At 42.7% G+C, this 26,717-nt stretch overlaps 1 protein-coding gene across 5 annotated transcripts in view; it reads right to left on the reverse strand.

Moving 5' to 3' along the window:
• LOC134358048 (ataxin-1-like) overlaps positions 1 to 26,717 on the reverse strand; it is a 478,119-nt gene that overhangs the window by 408,416 nt on the left and 42,986 nt on the right. For 3 of the 5 annotated variants that reach the window (XM_063069941.1, XM_063069938.1, XM_063069933.1), the window contains exon 2: positions 10,553 to 10,598. The exons of 1 other annotated variant lie outside the window; for it this stretch is intronic. The gene's annotated coding sequence lies outside the window, so the exon portion shown is untranslated. Of the gene's footprint in view, positions 1 to 10,552; positions 10,599 to 17,689; positions 17,895 to 26,717 lie in introns of those variants that run through there. One more of the 5 variants, XM_063069935.1, reaches the window with a different exon arrangement.

Below are 26,717 nucleotides of genomic sequence, written 5' to 3' on the forward strand. Positions count from 1 at the left end.
CCTGTCTGATTCACACATCTCATCGTGGCCTCCCCCTTTCCCCCTCATTCTCCCACTCCACCGCAGCTCTACCCATTCCCACCCAACTCCCTTAAAGATTAAAGAGTAGGTTTACTTGTCATATGTACATCAAAACATACTGTGAAATCCATTGTTTGTATCTTTTGTAACTTGCTAATTTCTGTAATGGACCCTGTCCCACATTCCAATCCTTAGCCTGACAACTCCCTACTCAGCATAATGAACCACTTCAGGATCTCCAACCCTCCTCCTTCTCTCCACCTCCACAACCCAAGCCAACTCCAAACCTCACACTTGCATTTGCCCATATACCTCTTAACCTACCTTGTACTTATCTGACTTTCTTCTTAAGCTCCACAATGGAAAGGACTTGCCCATGTAAAGCCTACTCTGCCACAGCTGGCACTCAAGGCCTTGGTACCACCGAATTTTATGACCACAAGCCTTCCAACAAAGCATTCATCGGTCTAATGTGCAATGGTAGCCTATTGCATCTAACAAGGTGCTATTCCCTTCCTTTCCAGTTTTATTCTGATTGCTAGAGTAACACATGGGAACAGGCCCTCAGGCTCATGCCAACCAAGGTGTCCACCAATTTGCCTGCATTGGATCCATATCCTTCTGAACCTTTGCCATCCCTGTACCTATTCAGATGTCTTTAAAATGTTGTTATGATGCAAACAATATAATTAATTGTAATAAAAGTTCATATGAATTAGTGCTCTTAACTATGGGGCTACACAACAGAAATGCAGGCTAAATCCTGGAGAGGTGCAAGACTCCAATATGCACTCATGAATTCAACTGATCAAAATAGTAAAACAGTAGGAGTAAATTTGGGTCTTAAAAGTTATTTTAGTAAATTTAAACAGTTCAGATCTCAGTGTAATTTGATGATGTAATGAGGAACAGGCTCAGAATACAAGGAAATCCCTTTAAAATAACAATGAGGGAGGCATTTCTTTAGCCAGAAGGTGGTGAAGCTGTGGAATTCATTGCCACAAGTGGCTGTGGTGACCTAGTCACTGGGTATAGTTAAAATGGTCATAAAAGGTTACAGGAAGAAGGCAGGGTTGAGAGGGGAACTAAATCAGCCATGTGGAACGGCAGAGCAAACTCAATGGGCTGAATAGCCTAATTCTGCTCCTTTGTCTTACGGTCTCTGTTCTTTAGCAATTACTGTATACAATCAGTAGCCACTTTATTAGGTACATTTGTACACCTGATCATTAATGTAATTATTTAATCAGCCAATCATGTGGCAGCAACTCAATGCATAAAAGCATGCAGACATGGTCAAGAGGTTCAGTTGTTGTTCAGATGAAACATCAGAACGCTGAAGAAATATAAATCTAAGTGACTTTGGCCATGGAATACTTGTTGGTTTCAAACAGGATACTTTGAGTACTGATCTGCTGAGATTTTCACACACAACTCTCTCCGGTGTTCACAGAGAATGATGTGAAAAACAACAAAAAATTCAGTGAGTGGCAATTCTGTGAGCGTAAATGTTTTGTTAATGAGAAAAGTCAGAGGAGAATGACCAGACTGGTTCAAGCTGAGAGGAAGACAGCAGTTACTCAAATAACCACACGCTACAACAGTGGTGTGCAGAAGAGCATCTCTGAATGCGCAACACAAACCTTGAAGTGGATGGGCTACAGCAGCAGAAGACCATGAACATACACACTGTGGCCACTTTATTAGGTACAGGAGGTACAAGTAAAGTGGCCACTGAGTGTATGAGATGCAAAAAAGGCTTGCTGATCTCCAAGCCTGACATTCTGATATATGCACGGGGATCATTATTGACATTGGTATCATCGTTTGTTTTTCTGCCATCTTAAGACTAGTGAAACCACTGAGAGTCAAAAATTTCTCTGTAGGTCCCCCTGAAATGAGCTCAGCTAAATGACACTGCACAGGCGATAATGTGGTGCTCTGGACTGTGATTCCAATGCAAAGCCTGCCCAATTTTCATTCCATCGGTTACTATGAAATGGAAACCAGATGGGTTCTATAATTGGCATACAACTCACTACAACAAAATATCATCCAAGTGGTGAAAATAAAAAATAAATTCTATTACGATCCTTCAGAGATTATGTAGAGATTTCACGGAATGTCCACCTGTCTTTTTTGACTAATGTTTCCTCACCAACATATTTGTCATGTCACAACTGCTTCCAGGCACCCTGTATCTTGCATTCTACAAAGAGAAATGCTGGTTATATTTGGACACGTGAAGGGAACACTGGGGAAAGACACCACACTACTTTGTCAGTCACAAACCAAGATACACTTCCAAACGAACGATGCTGAAAATTGAAATTTCACATGTATTCAGCATGCAAGGGCAGGGGCAGGGGCAGGGGCAGGGGCACTGGGGAGATCACTCGGCAGATGTTGAACAGCAGAATGTCATGTACCTGCAAACAGTCACAGGAAATATTATTGTCACTGCAGCCTGTAAAGTCTTGCACAAATCGTTATTTCCTGAAAATGAACCTGATAAAATTGTTTTAATCACAAAGACACTGAACAGTGATTAGTTATAGTTGTAAAACTGTTGGCTCAGGAGAAGGAGAATTGTTTTCATTTTAACTGTTAAGTACTGTTAACTGCTGCATTGTTACACTGTTCCTCTGTTTTCTACTGGTAAATCCTATCACAAATTTAGGAAAAATATGTTTATAGTGGTGAGAAAGTGGAAGTCATGAGTACATGGAGTGGTTAAGCTGACATACACAACAAATGCAGACCTTGTGGTTTGCTTTGTCTCAAGGACAGAGGGTATGTAGGTGGCATACATTACTGAATACTTTGTCTTCTGCATTCCACCTCCCTACTCTTCTCAAATTCATTTTATCCAAAGCTGATGGCTACATCTCCTAATCCTGCAACAGCTTTATAACATTCAGGGTTGTGTTGTAAAGTAGCATGTTTGCTTCACGTCACTCAACTGTACATACCACCATTCAACAGAACTACCACCATCTAATGCCCCTCCACCATCATTTCTGATCTCCTACTGGATACTCTTTACAAATTTGTACCTCAAAGTTCCATTATTATGAACTCAGTGTCCAGTCCAAACAGCATACCACAGTAGATGTCAACATAAGCCATGCAAGGAGTTCAATTTCAGAATGACCCCAGTAACAGTTGAACCTGTCAGGCACTGAGTGAAGAGCATACTGATGTTCTCACCTGTGTTGGGAGTCATTGTACAGGATCTAGGAGCTTGAGGGAAGCTACAGCAGATGATCAGCAGGAATGAGCAGCTAGAGCTGAGTGCAAAGCTCAAGGACTAGCACCTTATCATCTGACTTGGTACATTACAGCCTTCTAGATTCAACACTGAAATCATTGAATACAGTCCACCATACCAGCCTTGTCACTCATATTCAGATTTCCCCTCCCACCTTCCTGTAATCGCATATTTCATTTATCTTCCAACTGCACTTTCCCTAGACATACCTTTTGTCATTCATAGCATCACTACTACTTGAAACATTCAATCTCACCTGATCATAAACCTTCATTGAATCTATGGTTATTATTCTATAAACGTCCACAAGAAAATGTATCTCACGGTCGTGTATGATGACATATCTGTACATTGGTAATAAATTTACTTTCAACTTTGCTCTCTCTGCCATTTTAAACTTCATTTCAAACATCTCCCTGTTGTAGCCAAAAGGTTATCAATCTAAAACCTTAACCTAGATCTGTGTCCCTAAAATGAACACTGTGTTAGAATGGGGGAAGACTTTTCCTGATTTGGTTGTTGCTAGCAAAGCCTAATTTTCTGACTGAGAATGGTGGGGAGCTGCTTTTTTGAATTGTTCTGGTCGTGTAATAAAGCTACTTGCTTTGTGCTGTTGTAACCAAAATCCCAGGGAGGAATAGAACATAGAACATAGAATAGTACAGCACAGTAAAGGCCCTTCAGCCCACAATGTTGTGCTGACCCTTAAACCCTACCTCCCATATAACCCCCCACCTTAAATTCCTCCATATACCTGTCTAGCATTCTCTTAAATTTTACTAGTGTATCTGCCTCCACCACTGACTCAGGCGGTGCATTCCACACACCAACCACTCTCTGAGTAAAAAACCCTCCTCTAATATCCCCCTTGAACTTCCCACCCCTTCCCTTAAAGCCATGTCCTCTTGTACTGAGCAGTGGTGCCCTGGGGAAGAGGCACTGGCTGTCCACTCTATCTATTCCTCTTATCAATATCAAAGTGATATTTCTCCATGTCAGGATGGTGTCTGTCTCACTATTCTGCAGCAATAGCGTCAATCCCCGATTGTGGAGTTTGCCTTTGTTCTTGGTCTGTCCGCCATTTATAATGGCCTAACTATGGATCAGGATCTCATGGAAGCCAGTTTGTGACCTTTGCTTTGCTCAGTAACTGGTAACGGACCCAAGAGGAAGAGCAGCAGGCCTTCAGCCATTATGACACTCCACATCGGACTTCATGTCCTCCGTCTCACATTTCTGCTTCCTTTCAAAGACTTCCTCAAAACTATGTCACAGGTGATCCTTCAACCTTAGCATTTTTTTTACTCTTGCTCACTTTCCTAACATTTTGATAGACATCTCTAAAATTTCTGATGATACCTTTCAGGTATAAAGGTTGGGTACAGGCCAAACTGAGGCAGCAGGGTCCAGGCCTCATGGTGACTAAACCTGATGTTTGGACGTCGATTTAGACACTGGAGCACGTTGAAAAGGTCAGGGTGTGGGGTGTGGGGTCCCGAGGTGAGGGACGTGCTGGTTCAGCATGCTGCTCTAAGACGTTTATTCAGCTCTGCGCTGAACTAAGGGTCTGTGGCTGGTTGTGGACTTCAGTTCAGAACGCTATTTGCTTACCCTTATTGTTTGCATGATTTGTTTTCTCTGCACATTGGCTGTTTGATGGTCTTTGTTTTTATGTTTTTTTGGGTATCTTTGTTTTGTGGCTGCCCATATGTAGGCAAATCTCAGGGCAATATAATCGATGCATACTTTGATAATAAATGTACTTTGAACTGTAGTAATAACTGATCTATATTGATTTATAATAAAAATAATAGCACCACATAATAATGCTGAATAAGTTTCAATGGAGCGGCTTTTGTGATTATTTTGAGCACTTTTAATAAGCACAGAGCATACAATCTTTCCAGGGTTAAGAATGCATTGGGGAAAGCGTTATGTATGCCTGAACTCTAGTTCCATGCTAGTAACAAATCCCCCCTCAGATAAAAATTCCCTTCAGGCCTGAGATTACATTAGCCACTTCTCATTTGAGATTATATAAATGTTGCCAGGTGGCTGCCACAGGAAGAGATTGCTACACAAAACCTCGTGGTTAAACCATCATAAAAAAATAACGTTCCTACTCCAGTAACGTGTCAGCTGCAGAACATGAACCAGGTCTGCCAACTCCCGCTTAATGCAAAATCCCTATTGTCAGTCAGCGCAGTATGCCAATCACCTACTACATTAAATTTGTGTTCTGATCCTTCATTGACAGTTGGCTCCCAGAAACTGCTCGAAACTGAGAAAAAAAATGGAAGGCTCTTCCTAGCTCTGAAATCAAATTCACATAGCTTCATTGTTTGGCAAGGTCTCCGTAGAATTCCAGGAATGCACCTTTTTTCCTAAGCCACCAATTGAATTTTGTTATTTAGATTTGAATGAAATTGTTTTCAAGTAGGCATCATGATTAAGAACAGCTAACTTACTTCTTCCTTCTACACAACCACACAGTGTAATACACAACAGATGCACGTTGTCACTGAAAAATGAAGCCAACGCACTGTAAACTTCCTGGGGCAGCTACACAAGTCACTCACAGGGATTTCATTCTGATGCAAGATTTAGATGCACATCAGTGCAATTTCTCCAAAGCCCAGTATATCCAGATAATACAGTGCCCAAATTTTGTGCCCTGTGAGATTGTCGTCCACACTGCTTTGTCACAGTTTTTACTTGTTTCCTCCCAGAAGAATCAGCTTATTGTGTTTCTGTAAATTTGAACTGAATGTCATTAAAGGGTGAGCCACGTATTTCCTGTGATCAATGCAGATTGGTGCACAACTCTGCCAAACAAGCCCCTTGAGAGGGCAGGCTCAAACTGGCATCCCCATCACCCACTTCCCAGGTGGTTTCAGCAGATCCCCTCCAAAAATAAGAGGCCAAACTGCCAAAAGAAATCCTGCAAAAAGAGAAGATTCAAATCGTGCAGAAGGTATCCTGACTCGTTGCTTACGGGATTATACAAAGCTGTGAGAAAGCAGTGGACTCAGCCCAATATATCAGTGGCACATCCATTCCCGCCATTGGCAATACTGTATTGACAGGAAGGCAACATCTATCAAAGATCACCGCCATCCAGGCCTTACCGGTTTCTCACAGCCACCACCGAGCAGTAAGTGCTGAAACCTGAAGTCCCACAATACAGCTACTTCCTTTCAAACTACTTGTGACGCTAATCACTACCCCAATACAGCGACACTTTGCACTACAAAGGACTTTGTTATTTTTTGTTCTAATTGTGTTCTTTCCTGTATGTTAAGGCATCCGTTAGTTTGCGAGACCATGGATCTGCACCCGGAAAGTCTTCACTCTCCAGGACGCAGGCCTGGGCAAGGTTGTATGGAAGACCGGCAGTTGCCCATGCTGCAAGCCTCCCCTCTCCATGACACCAATGCTATCCAAGGGAAGGGCATTAGTACCCATACAGCTTGGCACCAGTGTCGTCGCAGAGCAATGTGTGATTAAGTGCCTTGCTCAAGGACATAACACGCTGCCTCGGCTGGGGCTCGAACTCACGACCTTCAGATCGCTAGTCGAATGCCTTAACCACTTGGCCATGCGCCCACACGTATAATTTTGTATAATTTATGTTTTTCTTGATAAGGCCGTGTCCCACTGCTGCCTATATGAACTTTGTATGTTCTGCCCGTAACCGCATGGTTTTCCTCCAGTTTCAACCACAGTCCAAGCACATACCAGTTGGTAGGTTAATTAGTCACTGTGAATTGTTCCATGATTAAATTAGGATTAAATCGGGGGATTGCTGGGTAGCGTGGTTCAAAGGACCAGAAGGGCCTATTCCGTGCTGTTTCTAAATAAATAAATCTGAAACTTTGTACCTGCTGCTTCACGTCAGTTTTTTGTTGTACCTGTGCATACACGTACTTACTGTACATACGGCAATAAACTCAATTGTGAAGCTTTCACATTCATCTGATCAGAAATTAGTAAAATACGAGGGGTGATTGATAAGTTTGTGGCCTAAGGTAGAAGGAGTCAATTTTAGAAAACCTAGCACATTTATCTTTCAACATAGTCCCCTCCTCCATGTACACACTTCATCCAGCGGTCGTGGAGCATACGGATCCCTTCTTTGTAGAAGTGGTCCACAGCAGGGGTAATTGATAAGTTCATGGCTTATAGTAGAAGGAGATGAGTTATTAACTTCAAACTTTCTGCATTATCACTCAAAGAGTTGAACTGCACATGCATGTAACAAGAGTGTCTTCGACCTCCAGGTGGTCCACAGCAGGGGTGATTGATAAGTTTGTGGCCTAAGGTAGGAGGAGATGAGTTATACAGCTCTTGTTACATGAGTGAAAATGCAGAAAGTTTGAAGTTAATAACTCATCTCCTTCCACGTTAGGCCACAAACTTATCAATCACCCCTGCTGTGGACCACCTGGAGGTACAAGAAACTGACTGCTACAAAGAAGGGATCTGTATGCTCCACAACCGCTGGACTAAGTGTGTAAATGTAGGAGAAATAAATATACCTAGGTTTTCTAAAATTGACTCCCTCCACATAAGGCCACATAAGGTACATAAAAAGAAATTGCCACTAAAACCTTGTTCACCTTTCCTCACAGCTCTGACCTCAGGAAGTTCTGCCCACAACTTAAACCACAAAGACTGGCAAGGATTAAGTGGATGCTACTAGGATGGGTCCTGGAATCTGAGTATCCTCCCAGGGGAATGGTGGAAACTATACAGACATCTGGAGGGGACTGTGTGTGGGAGGTGGCTTTTTTGTGCAGAGGACGCTTGAGGTTGGAGCATCCTAGAGAAGGTCTGTAATGACATGTTGCCAGCGCATTTGGGAGCCATGAGATGCAATAAAAGCCTTTCAGCTATAAATACAAATGTTGCAATGACCAAAGAAGCAAGATTCTCTGCTTTTCCCTTTAAGCTATGTTTTCTTTCAGATTCACTTTAACTTTATTTTCATATAATCCAGGGTGAAATAAAATTTCTTTCTAATTATCACCAGGGTAATAATAAACACAACAATAAGTAAGTGACAAGTCCAACAATAACGGAATGGTGTAGACTAGTGCTAAAGTGGTAAAGATGAATGACATGGAATTAGGGATTGGGAACGTGGCATCAGGAAGGAAGGGTGAAAGGTGATGGGTTCAGAATTGGGACTGCAGTGCAGAAAAAGCTGTTCTAAAGTCTGGTTGCCCAGATTTTCAATCTCTCAGTAGAAGAGAGAAAAGGGAATGACTAAAGTGGCAGGTATCTTTGGCGATAGTGCTAGCTTTCCTGATGCAACATATTATTCAATCCAAAACGTCAACAGTTTCTTTCCTCCCACTGATGATGCTTGACCCACTGAGTAATTCCAGCAGACTATTTGTTGCTCCCTATGCATCATGTGTGTTAACCAATCCCAAGTCTCTTATACCAGTTTCTGTTTGTGAATTAACCAAAATCTCCACTCTTGCCAAGAAAGTGTTTTCTTTATATCCCAGCAACATACACTGACATTAAGGTTCCTAAATTAAGACCTCACCGGACTAAGCCCAGGCTTGAAACCAAATCTGTTTACAGTGTTACAGTCCTCTCGCGTAACTTTGAAAGTTGATGGCTATTTAGCTTCTGTACAATTGAAGGATCCTTACTGGATGTTATTTTGAATGTGGGGTTTATTCTGGGCTCAATTACCAACCAGCAGCTACAGGAAATATTTTGAGCGTCAGGACGGGAAGAAAAGGCCATTTAAATTGCTGTTAATTTGTGGTTTCAGTGATGTGGGATAGTGTAGTAAAGTGTGCAGAGCAGTGCTACATGCAGTTTCTGGTCATTACTTCATTCACTCACATCTGCTAACAATATTGATCATCTTTTTAACTGAAAGCACCATTTTCAAAAACAAAACCTGCTCAAACTCTTAGTTAAACCTTAATTGCTGATATCAGTGCCAATTCTAGTGTAATGGTCCTTGCCTGCAACCAGATCGTGTGGCAAAACATGCATGTTTGGACCAGCAAAATACATGTTCAAAAGCTAAGGAACTCTATGAGGCCCAGATGCACATTTCAGCTTCTTTATAAAAGCGCAATCACAGACAATTTTAAACTTTATATTCAGCCAAATACTGAATCGTGTGACAGTTCTCTCCAAAACTGAAAATGAGTAAAACCTTTGGCCCAATGAATCATAGGCAACTTTCATTTTGAATAATATAGTAAATACCAGAGTAAAGTGAAACCCTGCTTTTATGAGCAATATACATTCAGCAATTTACAGCCCTGTCATGAGTTAGCTCCTTCAGACTGCAGCATTTCTCAAGCGGTTGGTTGGTTGATTTGGAGACTAAATATTGACTGAATAAAGAACTGATTGTGGACTTCAGAAAGGGTAAGATGAGGGAAAACACACCTGTCCTCAAAGAGGGATCAGAAGTGGAAATAGTAAGCAATTTCAAGTTCCTGGGTGTTAACATCTCTGAGGGTTTATCCTGGGCCCAACATATTGATGCAGCTAGAAAGAAGACGCGACAGCCGCTACACTTTGTTTGAGGGGACTTAGTACGTCACATGAAACACTCACAAATTTCTACAGATGTGCCGTGGAGAGCATTCTAACTGGATGCATTACTGTCTGGTATGGGGAAGATGGGGTGGGTGGGGTGCTTCTGCACAGGGTTGAAATAAGCTACAGAGAGTTGTAAAAAGTCAGCTCCATCATGGACACTAGCCTCCATAATATCGAGAACAGCTTCAAGGAGCGATGCCTCAAAAAGACAGCATCCATTATTAAGGACCCTCATCACCCAGGACATGCCCTGTTCTCATTGCTACCATCAGGAAGGAGGTACAGGAACCAGAAGACACACACTCAATGAATCAGGAACAGCTTCTTACTCTCTGCCATCCAATTTCTGAATGGTCATTAAACCCATGAACACAATCACTACTTTTTTGTAATTTTTATTTTTGCACGACTTATTGAACTAGTTAACATCTACACTTACTGTAATTCACCATTTTATTATTATGTATTGCAATGTATTGCTGCCGCAAATGCAACAAATTTCACAACATATAACAGAGATTTTAAACCTGATTCTGATTCTGATTGATATTCATTAATGAAGAGGAATATCATGTTGGGGCTTCTGATTTGCCAGTCCTGTGGCTGAAGATGGAATAGATGCATGGCTAGCATTGACTGGTGGAATGAGGAGTCAGGTGGTCTTCCTTAATGTCTCACCTCAGCTTTCCTCAGACAAATCCACAGGACACCCAACATCAGGCACCTGAAAGAGTGCAAGAGAAAAGCATCAAGGTATGCATTTTCTCTCTCTCCAAGCAACATTTGCAAATACTGTTGTCGTAAGCAGACTGCATGTGTGGGGGGAGAAAAAAAAACTTAACATTTCATGCCTTTCACCAGAAAACAGGTATGACACAGATTGGCTGAGGTGTTAACGGCAACCAATTTGAACTGGAGATTTAAGTAGCGAGAGAATAAAGGAAGGCAAGAAAAAAACAAAATTTGTCTCCGCTCTTCCGGAGAAATTGAATGTAGGTTGGGTGATGCTTTACAGAACCACCTCCAATCAGATCCCAAAGGTGATTCTGAGCTTCCAGACACCTGTTACTCTCATTTTCCGTCGCAATCCCACACTATCTTTGGCCTCTCGGTTCTAGCAAAGCCCAGTGCAAGCTCAAGGAACACCCTATCTTCCTTCCCAGCAGGCTACAGCCCTCGGACTCAACAATATATTCAACTATTTCATATATCCAGTCTTTCCAGTTTGGGGTGGACTGAGGCAGCTCTGATATAAGGTCATCGACCTGTGATATTAACTCTGTGGATCCTGTGCACAACTGGGTTTTTTCCAGCTTTCTCCTTTACCTGTCATTTCACTGTATTCTCTACAATTCTAGCTTTTTTTTTGTTTCTCTACCCTTTTTCTTTCTTTCTCTCTCTCTATTACCTCTCCTTCAGTCTTTCATTAATCCCTCAGCAAAAAAAATATTTGCACTCGACCTTAGACATTCCCTTTGTTCTATCCACTACTCCTCCTCTCTCAGCAACTTAAAACATGTCTAGTTTCTAACTCTTCTGAATTCTGATCAAAGGTCATCAACCTGAAAGGGTAGCCCTATTGCTCTTTCCACAGACGCTTCCTGCCTTGCTAAGTATTTCCAGCATTCTCTGAATTAAAGTTAGGTCTGTGGCTTTCCTTGAAATAGGCAGTTTCCATCCAAACTACAGTCCCTATAAAAAGTATTCACCCACCTTAGAAGTTTCATGTACATTGTTTTACAACATTGAATCCCAGTAGATTTAATTTGGCTTTTTTTTGACACTGATCAACAGAAAAAGACTCTTCCATGTCAAAGTGAAAACATATTTCTACAAAGTGATCTAAATTAATCACAAATATAAAATACAAAATAATTGATAGCCTAACTATTCATTCCCCCCCCCCTTTTAATGTGACACACCAAATCAGCCAATTGGTTTCAGAAGTCACATAATTAGTTAAATGGAGATCACTTGTGTGCAGTCGAGGTGTTTCGATTGATTGTAGCAAAAATACACCTGTATCTGGAAGGTCCAACTGCTGGTGAGTCAGTATCTCAGTAAAACGTACCCCAAGACAAAAGAACACTCCAAGCAATTCCATGAAAAGGTTATTGAAAAGCACAAGTCACTAAATATCCCTTGGAGTACAGTTAAGTCAATCATCAAGAAATGGAAAGAATATGGTACAGCTGTAAATCTGCCTACAGCAGGCCATCCTCAAAAACTGAGTGACTGTGCAAGAAGGGGACGTATGAGGGAGGCCACTAAGAGACCTATGACAACTCTGGAGGAGTTACAAACTTCAGTGGCTGAGATAGGAGAGACTGCGCATAGAACAACTGTTGCCCAGGTGCTTCACCAGTCGTAGTTTTATGGGAGAGTGGCAAAGAGAAAGCCACTATTGAGAAAAACTCGCATGAAATCTCTGCTAGAGTTTGCTAGAAGGCATGTGGGAGACTCCGGAGTCAGCTGGAAAAAGGTTCTATGGTCTGGTGAAACCAAAATTGAGCTTTGTGGCCATCAGCATAAGCCAAACACTGCACCTCATCAAAAACACACCATCCCCACCGTGAAGCATGGTGGTGGCTGCATCATGCTGTGGGGATGTTTCACTGCAGCAGGCCCTGGAAGGCTCGTGAAGGTAGAGGGTAAAATGAATGCAGCAAAGTACAGGGGAAACCTGATGTAGTCTGCAAGAGAACTGCAACTTGGGAGATATGATTTCCAGCAAGACAATGACCCCAGGCATAAAGCCAAAGCTACACAGGAATGGCTTCAAGACAACAAAGTTTACGTCCTGGAGTGGCCAAGTCAGAGTCCAGACAATTGAGAATTTGTGGCTGGACTTGAAAGGGGCCGTTCACTCATGATCCCCAAGCAATCTGACAGAGCTTGAGCAGTTTTGTAAAGAAGAATGGGGAAAAATTGCAGTGTCCAGATGTGCAAAGTTGATTGAGACCTATCCACACAGATTCAAGGCTGTAATTGCCACCAAAGGGGCACCCACTAAATACTGACTTGAAGGGGGTGAATATTTACGCAAACAATTATTTTGTGCTTTACATTTGTAATTAATTTAGATCACTTTGATGAGGTCTGTTGTCACTTTGACATGAAAGAATATTTTTCTGTTGATCAGTGTCAAAGAAGCCAAATTAAATTCACTGTGGTTCGATGTTGTAAAACATGAAAACTTTTGGTGGGGGGAGGGAGTGAACACTTTTTATAGGCACTGTAGGTTTCACTTACAAAGTGCAGGCATCCATTCTGACCACAATTACTGTTATAGCTTTCAATCAATGCGACATAATGTAGAATAAATGTTATTAATATCATTTGTTGTTTTTGGGCCACTCATAACTAAAGTGCCTGCACTTCAAAATATTGGATGTTTTGTACTTTAGAACATCTAAAGGGTGTCATCTCTCTGCTTTTAATCTGAATATCTGACAGTATTTCCACATTATTTTGTCCCACTAACACATGAGCAGTCGATTCCATGCAACAGCCGAAAATTTTATTACAGCTCGGTCTAAAATGGCCCTGCACCTTCTCGTTGCAGTGGTTCGGGTTGTGTTGTTGCACGCTTTCCATCTGTGCACTTGTGGAAAGCTGTGAATCATGATGTTTTTCTTCATCCATGCAAATTCAACACAAATCATTTCACACATCCTTTCACTGGCTGAAACCAACCAACATTCTGGGCTTGCTGTTCTTAAAGGGGAGATGTGTACTACATCCAAGCACCACTCTCTGTCATTGTGAAGTTTTTGCTGCTGTGAAAGGTGGCAGGGCTGATCAGGGAGTAGGTACCCAGTCGAGTTGACCAGAATATCTCGTTTGAGGATGCAAAGAGCATGAATGAGTTCTTCATCTTTGGCAACCCAGGAGACCAAGAAGTTAAATGATGTTGGGAATAGGAGAAGGTGAAAGCTAGGGATACCATCCTCTTAGTTCATAGGTTCACTCATTATCAAACCATACAACTCCGAAATTCTTCAGTTTTCCAGTTAGCCATGAAGACAAGAAAGAAAAAGAAAAGAAAGGCAGCACAATCATCAACCTCCAAATCCCACCACCCCACAAAAAAAAGAACAAAAACAGAACAGGCACATCAACCCCCAAATCACCCCCACACAAAAAAAAACGAGCAAAACGGATCAGGCCATTAATCCCCAAATCCTCCCTCTCCACACAAAAACCAGCAAAACAGTTGAGGCACATTAATAACCCCCAAAGCTCCTCCCCACACAAAAAACAAGCAAAACGGTCAGGCCGTTAACCCCCAAATTCCCTCCCCACACTAAAAACAAGCAAAACGGTCAGGCCATTAACCCCCAAATTCCCTCCCCACACTAAAAACAAGAAAAATGGTCAGGCCAGTAACCCCCAAATCCCCCTTCCCCACACAAAAACCAGCAAAATGAATCAAACACATTAACCCCCAAATCCCCCCTCCCCACACAACAAACAAACAAAAACAAAACAGTCACATTGACCCCAAATGCCACCTCTCCACACAAAGAAATGAACAAAATAGATCAAGCATCTTGACTCCCAAGTCCCTCCTCACGCACAAAAAGAAATTGAGAAGATCAGGTGAAAAAACACAGAATATAAAAATTATAAAACTGAAAAATAGAGTCTACAGTCCAAAGTCCAAATCCAAAATGCAGAAAATAACCTGGACAATACTGTCCAGGCCCACGCACAGCAGCAGGCTCTACCGTCTCTGGTACAGAGCAACCCATGAAAAGAAGGGCAGCTGGCACTCAGGGAACAGTTTTACAACCTCACAAGTCCAGTCAAGATCACAGTGGAAGGACCAAATGTCTGAATCTCCAACAACTTACAGTATAATAGTTACACACTGATCACCACTCCAATGCTCACACATTCCATACAGTTCCATCCATTCAAACATGAGTAACTTTTACACGCAGTCCAGCGCACTCACCAATATCCTTCCTCTACCCTATAGGAGAAGGTAACAGGTAATTGTCATGCCTATAGACTAATCATCTGGAGGAGAGGATGCCCAACTGCACGGATTAGGCACTGGATAGTCTGCAGAAATCAGCGAAATTGATGAGATATTCCTATCAAACCCCCTTCTTGTATTTCATGCACCTCAACTAAAATCCCTTCTGCTACTAAGATGGTCTTAGTCTGATGCTCCCGCCTCTGTGCCACAATCCCCGCACACCGCGCCCCCCCCCACCACCACCGTCAGTGTGACCAAACCCTCATGCTATTCTCATTACAAAGAGACAAGAATCACCTGCTTTGGCCCAGAAGTTGAATCGTCAGCCAAAAATAGAGGAGGCCACATTACAGTGACCTACCCCCACCTGAATCCTAACCCTTAATGGACAACAGAAGGAAGCACAGAGCACAATAGCTGAGATATGGAGGAAATGCAACAGTGGAGGAGAGATGATTATTGGATGGGGGGTGGGTGGGCAGACAAGAGAGGAGTTGGCTGTGGGGTGGGGAAGCGGGTGGTGGAATAGAAAGACAATTCTGGGAAGTAACAAAACAGTCCTGGTATTGCAGGATCTCAGAATGGAAGAGATGGGGGACTAGATGTGGAGATTACGCTGTAGAATCCATCAAGTGGGTCTGCGGCGAAAGGAGAGACCACTTGAAATAAGCAGTTCAAAAGAATTTATCAAAAGCAAGATTGAACTTCAGTCCTCCTGAAGCCCAGTTAAGACCAGGCTTCCTTATAATATTTGCAGAGCTCATTGGGTAGTTTTCCCCAAAACAACTAACATGCAGCTCTTGACACTGAAGCTTTTGTGCACACGACTGGGACAAAAATCAGGAAATGTAGGACCAGGCTTAATGAAGTTAATATGAGGCACATAACCACACTGTGCTACTTGTTAATATTTCCAACTTCCATCCTCTGTGTAAATGTTTCCCTCAGAGAGAAAAAAACAAGAGTACAGTAAATATTCAAACAGTTAATCTCCAGTTGTGTTCCTTTTGCTTTCACACAGACATGGAGTACTCTAGCTGCTGTTACATCACCAATACTATTTTTGTCCTGAAGCAATACCCATAATGCCTAGCCACTGCTGGCTGGCAAATTGCTGTTGCTTTGCTCTTCCTTTCTGTGTGCAGTGGGTTTCGTTTCTCTATGCTTTGGGATTGTTTATTTTTAGCTTTGAATTCAAGGCTTGAAGCAGCAAATCAGGGCTCACTAACACAGACTATACACCTGTAAATGTACCTGCAGGTTAGACACAGCTACAAAATAAGCAAATAAGGGTCTGGTTTTGCTTGCTGGCTGCCAATTATTTGACAAAACTACTTGAAACAGATCTGTGGCTAATTAAGGATATTACAATTAGCAACAAACCTGGCAAAAATAAGAGCTTGCAAATGAGTGCTGCAGGGTGTGATGTGGTATTGGAGGCTGTGTGATTGCAGGTTAAAATAAAGGTTATGCACAGCAAAGTCTAATAATCCTGACAGGCTCATGTGCACAGTTGCTTAGTGCTCGTACAGTATTTCTGGAGAGATGGCAGATCTCAAAGTTCACACTGTGTTGTTTAGTTGCAGGAAACAAAGCATTCCTTGATGCCAGCTACTCAACTTACCTGGATTGGCTTTATAATGTGGTTAACTAAGCAGCGATTAAAGATTATAAATAAAAAATTTACTTTTAAAATGACTGTCATTAAAAACTTTCTCATACATATTTGTCAGCCTGTATCATAACATTTCAGGTGTCCGTAAAGTCATGTAACAAATATCATTCTTTACAGAGGAAGACAATGGTGGAAATGTCTAAAAACAAGACTCGATTTAGGCAGAATGCCAACCAAAACTTCACAGCGTTACAACTTGGGCATCTTATTATAGAGTTTAAAATGTATTGTTTTCTGAGACCCAAGCCCCTGTCTGGACCATACCAGATGCAAGCGCATATCCAAACATAATGGGCATGTTGCTCACAACTTTCCAAAGGATACCAACAATATCCCAGTGCTTTGGGAGCTTGGAATGTTTCTCCTTATTCCAACTATCACCTCAGCTCAAGTACTTGGAGCTCTTCCCTCCATGCTAGAAGGTGTTGGTTTGAACCTCATGATCGTGTACTCTTCTGGATCAGAAAGACACTTGACTCTAGAGCCTCTTTCAGGCATTAGCTATTCATCATCTCTATAACAATACAGTCAGGCTCTTCCTAAACTCCCAGGCTAACCATTATTTCTCAACAAACATTATCAGAAACAGATACACTCTGTTTTCTATTTTATAGATCTCACTGTGTACAACAGTGACCTACTATGTTTACCTATGTAATGAGCAGCCTGATTCCAATAAACAATTCACTGCATGTCTTGTAAACAAGCTTCATGAACTATCCAAATGTCAGTACTAACACTATTGGTCTGTTTATTTGTACAATTAACAAGGCTTCATCCAGGCAGTCTGTAACTGAGAGGTTGAAATTTCACTACCGCCACCTCCTCCAGCCAATCCACAGTTTCAGGTTAAACAGAACAATAAAGCAAATGTATTCGCAATAATATAGCAAATGTATCGGCAATGATATTGAAAACATTGAACTAATTGAACTTTCTGATTGCCAGAATCGCAGTACAGCACTGTATTACACAAATCCTGTTTTGTAAAAAATCAGCCCAAAAGATTAGAGTAAACATACAGCAGTGGAATAAATAGTATTATCTTAACAGTGAGACAGATTGTAACTACCTTGTGTAGTATATTAATCTACCACACTATCCTCATTTCAATCAATACCAAGCTTTCTATATAATTAGCGTTTGACTGTACCTTGACTGCACACAGCACTTCCTTCAGTCTGCACGGGTGGCTGTCGTGTTAAACTATCAACACTAAACAGTTCTAATCACAGCCTTAGGCACTACGGAAACTAAAAATCTACTCCAGAAAAACAAAACAGAATATAAGGTAGGAGTGGTTGTAATATTGAAACACGACAATGCCCGAAAACAAGCAATAATGAAAAAATGGGGTCAAGTCTTCAGATTCTAACTTTTCACTCAGCATGCATTTAAACTTATCACCAGCTAAAAGTGTGCCAGGTTTTGCCAGAGAAACTCCTTACAGCATTTTTAATAGGATTTAATAGAGACTGATAGCTTACAACTCCTGGACTGCACTGTGCTGTTAACAGCGCTGTTAAAATTAGAAAGTATTTGGTGCATAATTAATTTCAGCACAAGGAACCTGAAATATCCCTTGACTATATTCAGGCTTCCCCATTATAGGAGGTACCCATCAGGACACGTACAACTCTGACACCAATCAAGGTCCACATGCAACTTTGGAATCTGTTACTCTATAACTCGAATTTGCATTATGCGGAAATAGGGGATAGAATTTCTTCTTCACTGGAAACACTACTGGACAGCTCTGTGTCAGCTGCCAGTTTGATTCTCCGCCTGCTACTCTGTTTTACTGAAGCTGACATAATCCAGTGTCTTCTTTTTAAATTTCAAAACTGAACTTTATTCATGAAAATATATTCAACAATACACCACGTGGTTTTCTTTACATTCAATAAGCTGTGTATCCTCCACCAGTATATACACAATCATGGCCTCTTTTAACAGCACATCCCTCATGTGTATGTCTGGCTGGTTTACAGGACCCATCTCCTCCTCAGCAGAACATTAAACTGCAGCCCTTCTCCACGAGACTTCATATTGGCTGCACAGAGCTTCAGTGCATCCCAGCATGTAAGGGCAGCACCGTACTGTAGCGGTCAGCGTAACGCTTTACAGCGCCTGCGATCCACGGGTACCTTTCCCACTGCAGAATGCAAGGGGCTTCTATGCTCTTCCCATGACTGCGCAGGTGTCCTCCCGGCGCTCTGGTTTCCTCCCACATTCCAAAGACATACATGTGTTAATTGGTCGCATGGCTGTAACAGGGTGACATAGGCTCATTGGGCTGTAAGGGCCTGTTACCGAGCTGTATCTCTAAATAAAAATAAACAAATCAATAATGTGCTCCTGAGCACGTCACTCAGCAGCATCCCCTTAGGGCAGGGGCTCCCAACCTTTCTTATGCCGTGGACCCCTACCGTTAACCGAGGGCTCTGCGGACCCCAGGTTGGCAGCCCCTGCTTTATGGACGTCTCCTGGTACTGGAAGACCAACAACTTCCAGACAGCTCAAAGTATTTCTTTCATCAAGTTGACAAACTCCAGCAACACTTGGTGTTTATGTCAGTATCTGCCCCTGGGGACAGCCCATAGTTCAGAGGGCCCTCCCTTATGCAGCTGCAGCAAGGACCACTGCATCCTTATCCAGAACTTTACAAATACTGTCCACAATGAGGCTGCCAATTTTCTCATCCTCACCGTGCTGACAGAATCAAGTGTTGTACGGGGAGAAAGGGCCAAGATGCTGGTGAATTAACACCCCAAATTCTCTATTTGGTCCAATTAACTTTAATGTAAATCTACGATGTCTTTCTATTCAAAGAATATAATCTATTAATAGTAAATACAGTAAACACAATAGGGACATCTTTCTTTACGTTAATTGTACCGGGGCAGCAAGGTAGTAAAACGGTTAGTGTATCACTTTACAGTGCCATCCAGTTATATATATCACTGATATATACCTCACTAGGAGCTTGAGGAGATTTGGTATGTCACCAAAGACACTCGCAAATTTCTACAGATGTACCTTAGAGTGCATTCTAACTGGCTGCATCACCGTCTGGTATGGAGGGTGTGGGGGCTACTGCACAAGATCAAGATAAGCTGCAGACAGCAGTAAACTCAGTCAGATCCACCGTTGGCACTAGCCTCTGTAGTATCCAAGTCATCTTCAAGGAGCAATGCCTCAAAAAGGCAGTGTCCATCATTAAGGACCCCAATCACCCAGGTCATGTCTTGTTCTCATTGCTACCATCAGGAGGGAGCTACAGGAACCTGAAGGCACACACCCAATGATTCAGGTACAACTTCTTCCTCTCCACCATCCAATTTCTGAATGGACATTGAATTCATGAACACTACCTCACTACTTTTTTATTTCTATTTTTACACTACTTATTTATGGTAATTTGCAATTTTTTCCCTCTATTGCATTGTACTGCTGCCACAAAGACAACAAATGTCATGACATATGCCGGTGATATTAAACCTGATTCAGATTCCGATTCCCATCGGTACCCATAAGGAGTTTGTATATTCTTCCCATGACCACGGTGGTTTCCTCCTATATCCCAAAGACCTACAGTTAGGGTTAGTGAGTCGTGGACATGCTACGCTGGCATAAGAAGTGTGGTACCTAGTGGACACAATCCTCACAGGCTTGATTTGAGACACAAACACCCAGCACAATCCTCACTGGCTTGATTTGAGACACAAACACCCAGCACAATCCTCACTGGCTTGATTTGAGACACAAACACCCAGCACAATCCTCACTGGCTTGATTTGAGACACAAACACCCAGCACAATCCTCACTGGCTTGATTTGAGACACAAACACCCAGCACAATCCTCACTGGCTTGATTTGAGACACAAACACCCAGCACAATCCTCACAGGCTTGATTTGAGACACAAACACCCAGCACGATCCTCACTGGCTTGATTTGAGACACAAACACCCAGCACAATCCTCACTGGCTTGATTTGAGACACAAACACCCAGCACAATCCTCACAGGCTTGATTTGAGACACAAACACCCAGCACAATCCTCACTGGCTGGATTTGAGACACAAACACCCAGCACGATCCTCACTGGCTGGATTTGAGACACAAACACCCAGCACGATCCTCACTGGCTGGATTTGAGACACAAGCGCCCAGCACAATCCTCACTGGCTTGATTTGAGATACAAACACCCAGCACAATCCTCACTGGCTGGATTTGAGACACAAACACCCAGCACGATCCTCACTGGCTGGATTTGAGACACAAGCGCCCAGCACAATCCTCACTGGCTTGATTTGAGATACAAACACCCAGCACGATCCTCACTGGCTGGATTTGAGACACAAGCGCCCAGCACGATCCTCGCTGGCTTGATTTGAGACACAAACACCCAGCACGATCCTCACTGGCTGGATTTGAGACACAAACACCCAGCACGATCCTCACTGGCTGGATTTGAGACACAAACACCCAGCACGATCCTCACTGGCTGGATTTGAGACACAAGCGCCCAGCACAATCCTCACTGGCTTGATTTGAGATACAAACACCCAGCACAATCCTCACTGGCTGGATTTGAGACACAAACACCCAGCACGATCCTCACTGGCTTGATTTGAGACACAAGCGCCCAGCACAATCCTCGCTGGCTTGATTTGAGACACAAACACCCAGCACGATCCTCACTGGCTTGATTTGAGACACAAGCGCCCAGCACAATCCTCGCTGGCTTGATTTGAGACACAAACACCCAGCACGATCCTCACTGGCTGGATTTGAGACACAAGCGCCCAGCACAATCCTCGCTGGCTTGATTTGAGACACAAACACCCAGCACGATCCTCACTGGCTTGATTTGAGACACAAACACCCAGCACAATCCTCACTGGCTGGATTTGAGACACAAACACCCAGCACGATCTTCACTGGCTGGATTTGAGACACAAACACCCAGCACGATCCTCACTGGCTTGATTTGAGACACAAACACCCAGCACGATCCTCACTGGCTGGATTTGAGACACAAACACCCAGCACGATCCTCACTGGCTGGATTTGAGACACAAGCGCCCAGCACGATCCTCACTGGCTGGATTTGAGACACAAACACCCAGCACGATCCTCACTGGCTGGATTTGAGACACAAGCGCCCAGCACGATCCTCACTGGCTGGATTTGAGACACAAACACCCAGCACGATCCTCACTGGCTGGATTTGAGACACAAACACCCAGCACGATCCTCACTGGCTGGATTTGAGACACAAACACCCAGCACGATCCTCACTGGCTGGATTTGAGACACAAGCGCCCAGCACGATCCTCACTGGCTTGATTTGAGACACAAGCGCCCAGCACGATCCTCACTGGCTGGATTTGAGACACAAGCGCCCAGCACGATCCTCACTGGCTTGATTTGAGACACAAACACCCAGCACGATCCTCACTGGCTGGATTTGAGACACAAACACCCAGCACGATCCTCGCTGGCTTGATTTGAATGGTGCATTTCACTGTACTCTTCAATGTACATGTAAAAAATAAAGCTAATCTTTAATCAATTCAAAATGTTCTCTTGCAAAGCATCAATGCCTCATTTTACAGAAACAACGCTCCACGAAGCAATTGAGAGGCTATCATATAGGAGAGGGAGAACACCACCCAGTTGGACACACTCCTATTTGGAAATAATTTATATTAATGAAGTTGGAATGGTGTCACTTCTCAAAGCACACAAAGCACCTCAAAATGAAATAACCACTCCTGAGTTGTGGTTACTATTGATCTGTTGGCAAACACAGCAACTAAGACAAATAACCAGTCAGTCAGTTCTTGGATACCTCAACCTCAGGAAGTAAGTTTAGTTAGGGAAGCTCCTTGCTTCTCTTCAAATATTGCACTGAAATCCTCTTTATCTATCCACCTACACAAGCCATTTGTTTAAAATTGTGCCTGAAGTGACATTGTAATGGTGCAATATTCTTTTTGTACTCCTGTAAATTTCTCGATGGGACTTGAACTCACGATGTTTTGACACAGTGAGCCAAGTTGGTCATTACAGAAGTGTCGAAGACTTCAAAACTGACATATGTCAATCAAGGAAATTAAGGCTTTGAGGAACTAGCACAGAGGAGATCAGCCCCAATCATATTGAAAAGTGGGGTGGGCTTAGGGGACCAAGTGGCCTAGTCATCCTATTTTTTAATTCCCTCTTATAACCATATGGAAGACAGAAGTATGTTCCTTCTGCACAGAATAAAATGGATATACTTTGACCCCAAAAAATATTTTGTCTATCTTTCCACAAATAAATCCTCAGGCAGACAAATCAACTGTTTGGTTGTGACTAACATGTTTAGTATTTCCTGGTATGACTTGTTTTGACGTTAGTGTGACCTTGTACATGCTGGCTGGCATCCACCTGGATTTGTATCTCTGTGGCCGAGACTGTATCCTGACCCTAGAAGTCTTTGAAAAATTCCCTGGGTTGGTCTGTCTTTAACCGACAAAAACTTCCAATCTGCTTGATTTCCCTATTTTTTTCCCTTCTCCAATTGCCAGACTTTCGGCAGAGAAGGATGGAAGAGCCTGATCCAAAACTAGTTGACAGCAAGGCACCTCAATATATAGTGTTGTGGCTTCAATGGGAACCAGAGGACTGGGCACAACTTGAGATTGGATGGTTTTTCTTTCCATTCTTATAATAAATAAAACCAGGGGATCATTTAGCACCCCATACCTGCTTCACAGACCATCTCAAACACCAGTTTTCTGCACCATCTCCATTTACAAATACCCAGAAATCAATCGACCTCTGAATGAGGTCAGTCTCTACCGAACGCCAGAGTATACAAGGCAAAAGATTCACTCCCTCTGAGTGAAGCAATTTCTATTCCTGTCACTCCTGAATGTAAACTGTGAGCCTGGTTTTTAGACTCCTTAGAATACCTTCCCTGTGTCTGTCCTCTGAGAATCTGGTACTTCTCAGTTAGGTCATTCAGAGAGTGCAAAGGAGGCTTAGCAGGATGCTGTCTGGATTAGAGGGCATGTATTATAAAGAGAGGTGGCAGAGCTGAGGAGAGACCTGATCAAACTTTATCAGATTACATCTATAAAATGATCAGCCACTACCCTTTTTCCAACAGATGAAATGTCTCACACTAGAGGTCATGCTTTTAAGGTGAGAAGGAGAGATATGTGGGATATGATTTTTGCACCAAGAATGGTGCATGTCTGCAATTCACTGCTGGGGCAGTAGTAGTGGCAAATACAATAGATGTGTTTAAGAGGCTCTCAGATAAGCAGTGCATTGGCAGAAGGGAACAGTTTAGACAGACATGCAATTACTGGCTTAACTAGTTTGGTGCAACGTTGGGCGCCACGGTAGCGTAGCAGTTAGCGCAACACTATTACAGCTGGGGGGGGGGTGCCAGAGTTCAGAGTTCAATCCCGACATCCTTTAAGGAGTCTCTCTATATCCTCTGGTCCAGTTTCCTCCCATAGTCCAGAGATACACTGGGTAGATAAACTGGTCGTTGTAAGTTATCGCGTGATTAGGGTTCTCGGGGATTGCTGCGCGGCTCGGCTCAAAGGGCTGGAAGAGTCTATTCCGCACAGCATCTCTTCAAAATAAAAATGAAAATAAAATAATTTCTGGGCCAAAGGGCCCGTTCCTATACTGTTCGATGGTCTAAGCTCCAGAGAACCGAGGCCTAGTCAACAGAGAATCCTCTCAGACAGAAAATCTGTCTTTTCTGGAGCCTTCATTGCATTACTTCTAATGCAAGCACATCCCTTTTTGTTCAGGGAGGCCAAAATGAGTACACAATAATCCAGGTGCAATCTCACCAAACCCGTAATTATAATAAGACATCTTTACTCATGTTGTCAAGTCCTCAAGCAATAAGTGTCAATCATCTCATCTCTAACTGCCTGCCGACATCTCCACGTTAGCTTTTAGTGACTTGACTGGAAACATGTGGAGAAAGAATTATCTTGACATCTGGACACCTCATTATTTTTATCCTTTCTGCTTTTATTTATGGGTCACCCAACTAGGCACTAAGACTGTCTACAACACCTGTTTAATGCCATAAAGAAGGGATGTGTCTCTTTGCCATAGTTTGTTACTCATTCAAGGAACAGGGGCCTTCACAGCTGAGCTAGCGTTTAATTGCCCATCTCAAATTACCCTCGCAGAGATGTTGGTGAGCTACTGCCGTAGTCCTTGAGATATGAGTAGATCCACAATGCTTTTAGGGAGAAAGTCCCAGGATTCTGACACAGTGACAGCAGAGGAACAGTGATATATTTCCAGGTCAGGATGGTATTTTGGGAGAAGGCAGGAAATCGTGGCTGAGAGGGAAGATGGATCAGCCATGATGAAACGACAGAGTGGACTCAATGGGCCAAATGGTCTAATTCTGCTCCTATATCTTATGGTCTTATTATATGGTTTGAGGGCAACTTCCAAGTGATGGTGTTCCTATGCATTTGCTACTCTTGTCCTTTTAGTTGGTAGAGGTAGAGCTCGAAGATTTGGAAGGAGCTATCAAAGGAGTCCTGATGAATTTTTGCTACACCTGCAGATGGTACAAACTGCCGCTGCAGCGCATTGGCGGTGGAGTGAGTGAGTGGTTGTGGACGGGGTCCCTATCAAGTGAACTGTTATGTCTTTCATGGCATTGAGATTGAATGTTATTGAAGCTGCACTCTGCAGGCAAGTGGAAAGTGTTCCATCACACTCTTGGCTTGGGCCTTGAAGACGGACAAGCTTTAGGGAATAGGAAGGTGAGTTCCTAGTCTCTGACCTGTCCTTGTACTGACATTGTGTACATGGCTACTGCAGTTCAGTTTCTGGTCAATGGTAAACCCCGCCCCCCATCAGGATATTGATATTGGCGGGGGCAGGGTTCAGCAATGGTAAGTACCATTCTCTATCAGGGTGCTGATTGCTGGATTTTCTCTTGCTGGATAATCATTATTATCTGGCACTTGCGTACCACGAATGTTACCTGCCACCTATCAGCCCAAACGTGAATATTGTCCAGGTCTTGCTGCATTTGGATTTGCACTCCTTCATTATCTGAGGAGTCATGAATACTGCTGAAGATTGTGCAATCATCAGCAAACATCTCTACTTCTGAACTAGTGATTGAAGGAAGGTCGTGTGTTAAACCACTGAAGATGGCTGGGCCTAAGACACTTGCCGTGGGGTTTCTTCCTTGTTCTGCCATAAATGAACAACACAGGTTGTCAGTTGTACCTTTATTAGTTAACTTCTGTGAGAAAAACATATTGTGCACTGAATGATCTCTTCAGATGAACATCAGGCAGAAATCAAGCACACTAAGACGAAGTGGGCCAAGACCTTATGATCAGTAACCAACCTGGCAAGAATGGCCATTCAATCTCACACATGTAAAATAGCTCTAGTCCGCAGAAGTCAACGCACAAATGGGTCTATTTTCCAGGCACTAATCTACACAAAAGGGCACCTTCTTAACACCTTGCACACACTACTGTTGCTGTTTTAACCTTTTCACACTGTCAGTCAGTGTGTACTTTGCAGAAATGTGAGCCATATGTTTGCACCTTTGATTAGATCATTTCCTTTCCTTCCCTAATTCTGTTGAGATTCAAGACAAAGTGAATACTTTCTTAACAAGTTTTTTCATGCAGTATGTATAAAATTGTGACTCCAGTTAACATGATTTAGTGATGCACTATTGAAACAAAAACACTGTAATAAATTCTGCTTTAAACTTAGTTTTGTCAGACAAGACTAATTGGATCTCTCAGACTTGGGAAGTAAGCCTGGAATGAGGTTCTGCTGCAAAGCCATTTCAATTTGGTAACCTTGTATGACAAGACCTCTTGATAATAACAAAGTTTCCCTCCAGGAAGAGCCCATCATCCTCTCCACAAATACAGCAACCATTTATCTTTGGGAATTATGCACCCATTACTTTTTTCCATTTCCTGATCACTCTGTGTGTTAAGGGCTCATAGCATTGATGAAAATTTAGCCTTTCACTGGTTAATATTTCATGCTTATTTAAAAGAGAATGAATTGTAGAGATAGAGGGAAATGAGAAGATGGATGATATTGCTGCTTGGGACTGTTCTTCTGAGGGCCAGGAGGAAACCAATGGGTCAAA

The sequence above is a fragment of the Mobula hypostoma genome, chromosome 17 (genome assembly GCF_963921235.1).
Source record: "Mobula hypostoma chromosome 17, sMobHyp1.1, whole genome shotgun sequence".
In the NCBI taxonomy this organism is placed as follows: domain Eukaryota; kingdom Metazoa; phylum Chordata; class Chondrichthyes; order Myliobatiformes; family Myliobatidae; genus Mobula; species Mobula hypostoma.